The 3593-nt window shown below is 36.8% G+C and overlaps 1 long non-coding RNA gene across 1 annotated transcript; it reads right to left on the reverse strand.

Annotated features, from left to right (window-relative positions):
• Nucleotides 1-813: 813 nt before the first annotated feature.
• On the reverse strand, nucleotides 814-1233 carry LOC103629378 (uncharacterized). The gene is made up of 3 exons (XR_554340.2): nucleotides 1188-1233; nucleotides 974-1099; nucleotides 814-863 (listed from the first exon to the last, which is right to left on the reverse strand). It is a non-coding gene; the product is annotated as an uncharacterized lncRNA (long non-coding RNA).
• Between the last annotated feature and the right edge of the window lie 2360 nt (nucleotides 1234-3593).

Below are 3593 nucleotides of genomic sequence, written 5' to 3' on the forward strand. Positions count from 1 at the left end.
CGGCAATAAGTATATCGTAAACTTTGGACAAAACAGACATACTTCGAGGTTATTGACAGCACAAAATTGTACAGGAATTTGGCAGAATCAAATGCAAGAAACACACATTACTATCAAACACATTTGGTACAATATTCCAGTTTAGAGGTTAGCTGATCCCCAAAGTTGTCATTGACATAAACTAAGAAACGTCTACGGTCTTTGTCCATATTATACACACATGACTGATCTGAAGTTTAGGGAACCATTGTATACAAAATTTATTACATGTCCAAACTAAGCTACATCCATTAGACCTTGAATCTTTGGATGTCTTCGAGCAGCGATAATGCTTTGTTCTTTGGGTGGAATGTGATATAATGCAGCGCAAGAGACCGTATCTCACTAGTGTTGCCCTGAAATACAATAACATTGAGTTAGCTATACCTCTGTTCCATATGTTGCCTTGTGCCAACTATAGAATTAACTGGTAAATTTGTACGCACTGCTTCTATGTCTGACCGCAAAGATCCTTCGTCGCATTGATAAAATAGAATGTAACCCATAACATAAAACCCACAGTCATTGGATCATGCTGCCATGTTAGGATAATTTGGGCACAAGTCAATTGTGAAGTTACCAAATTTGGGAAAGCATGTCCTGGGCCGTACATGTTGTATTCCTTTGTTTAATCTACTCATAATAACCTTAGCCCATGGTAACTTTCTGCCACCTGAGCCCAAATGTGCAAAATGATAGTCCTTTCATGTAGTACCACCAAGTGTTGCCCCATATGGATTGGAATCTAAAATATGAATGCACTTCTTGACCTTATTGACAACATACAATGTCCAATGCCCCCTGCTTACCATGGGGACCATGATCTGACCGTGTAAAAAAGCATAAAATGAACAGTGTAAATTACAAAATCATAACAATGTGATATGTTCCATTTAAAAGAAATTATGTTTGGATTATGAAATACGATTGTTACCGCTTTGCATTGGTCCAATTCATCTGTCTCAGGCAATGAATTGTCTAGAAGTGTGTGGAGTACAGATTCATCAAAAGGTTGAGGGTTGCGACTGTGTCGTTCCTGTTCCTCAAAGTTGAGTAGTGACTGCAATAAACGATATAAATGGAGTGAGTATACTTGGGTTCATCCAATTTGTATATGAATATGGTGTATGTATGTTACGATAATTTACCCCAACATTAACATCAAGAATCAAACTGTTTGAACTCATGGAAGTCTGCTGATTTTTTGCATCATCAAAAACACATTGGATGAAACACTGCATGAATACATTGTTGAGACACTTCCCATCGACAAAAGATTCATATATATCAGAACATGTTGCTGAATATTCACCATAATCTATTATGGTCCTAGGGAATTTTTGATATCAATTAGAGAGGTCGCGTAAAACTACCAGCATATAAACAGATTTTGATTTAGTATGTACTTCATACCTGCTGGTGTCAGATTGCAGACCACACAAATATTCGCGTAGAACTAACACAGTTTGCATCTCCGAATCAAGAGAAGCCTGGCCAACCTGTGGAGTGTTTGTAGCTGGATCGGTTTCAACAAAAACCTAAAAATATATATGAAAATATACATAAAAATCTGTGAACAATTTTGACAACTATAAAGAAAATGAAAATTACTGAGCTGACATAAAGTGGAATAAACTTATGTGGAATCAAGTGTCATAAACTGGCATAAAATTATTGAGCTGACATTACTGATACAAATCAAGAGTCATAAATATGCTTGCAAACTGGCATAAATGTATGTGTAATTTATCATAAGCAGCTAACAGTTATGTAAAAACTGAATGCACATCTACTTAGCATACATGTATGTGCAAATATGCATAACACTGATTTGTATGATGCATAAACTAGTTAAACTGTGAAGCATGACTGTACAAAATCTGTTAACAGTTTTGACAACTACAATGAAAATGAAAATTACTGAGCTGACATGTTCAGATGGAGTCTGATCAAAGCATGGACCACTGTCGGGCAGGTATGTTTCTGCCGCTTGTTGGACGCCGCCAGTAGACTAACAATCATGGTATAAATGGATTAGAAATTTAGTAAACTACTAATAATAATATAGAAAAACCACGAGGGGGTGTACTCATACCTTGATTTGCGGAGTCGCATCAAATATCGGCGCGTCAGGTTCCATATGTGGTGTTGCTTTAGGAGTGACGTTTGTGTTGGTCGGCATGTTCTTGCCACTGTCACCATGTTTACCCTGAAAAAATTGTAATGGTTATATGCTATTTAAAGAAAACGATGAATACAACCCTAGAATGAAAAATACAATTAATAAGAAAAACATTACCACTGTGGTTGTAGGTGTTTTGTTCTGTTTCATTATATTTGTATGAACCAGTGGATCAATATCAGCTTCATCGGGGCAACTTTCTAATAGTACACGAATATGTTGTTGCCTTAACAGTAATTCATGTACCTGTGTGTCTATAAACTGCGTATCCTGCTGGGAAACTGGAGTAGACATATCGGGTACAGTTGGGGGGCCGGACACGTACATCCTTCTGTACGTCACATGTAAATAAAAAACATTGTTTAAAATAATGGCATCAAAACGATATCGACAAATGATTGCATAACTTTTTTATATTGACGTAAAGACATTAAACTGACTAACCTGTTGTCTGGGGAAGAATATCATCTGATTTTGAAGTTGTTTTCTGCACATCATAACCATCTTCATTGTCCCCCGACTCAGCACGGAGGACCTCATCAATTAACTCGCCAAAAACATCAGAAAGATTGTATTGTTTCTCAACAATCTGCTGAAGAGTCTGTTTAATAACTGAACACGCCTTACCAACCTCCGTATCAAAATGTGACAACTTCTCTATGAAACCCAGGCGGTGGCGGGATGGAAGCTGATTCAGCTTGCTTGATATCAAATCCCTGATGAGCGGGAGTTCGATGTGAATTGAGTGCTGTCCAGATGGGTCAGGACGAGGTACATCAAAAGTGTTTGTACTGGTCTTATGCTGTTGTAAATTGAAAATTATTAAATACATAGCATATCACTGAATATTATGTTGAAATTCTATGACAAAAAATATATAAATAGAATCATGCCTTGAATTGTGCTTCAACGGGTGGTACAGCTGTGTAGCAGGTCTCTGTGGAGCTTCGGAACTAAAAAAGGCGTGAAAGATGGAGTAAAACTTATACACACATATTAAATTGATAAATGTGATTCATATGTTTAATGGACAATGCAAAAAAGCATCATAAATATGCTTACAAACGGGCATAAAGGTATGTGAGCGTTATCATATGCATGTAAAAAAATGATTGACACATAAAAAAATACCGAACAATGTCCAAATGGTTCTTCTCCTTTACGTATCTTGCCCTTGTCAGCTCTTGTCAGGGCTTGAATAATATTCCTATCAAAATATTTGATTTGTGGTGTTCCACGTTTGTTCTGAGGTGCCGCTGAGTCATGAAGATGATCCAAATAATACAGCTACAAAAATCATAACATGAGTCATTATGAGACATAACAAAAGCATAATCTACGTGTATATGGATTTTGCATACAAGATTATGGC

Source organism: Zea mays, chromosome 6, assembly GCF_902167145.1.
Source record: "Zea mays cultivar B73 chromosome 6, Zm-B73-REFERENCE-NAM-5.0, whole genome shotgun sequence".
Taxonomy (NCBI): domain Eukaryota; kingdom Viridiplantae; phylum Streptophyta; class Magnoliopsida; order Poales; family Poaceae; genus Zea; species Zea mays.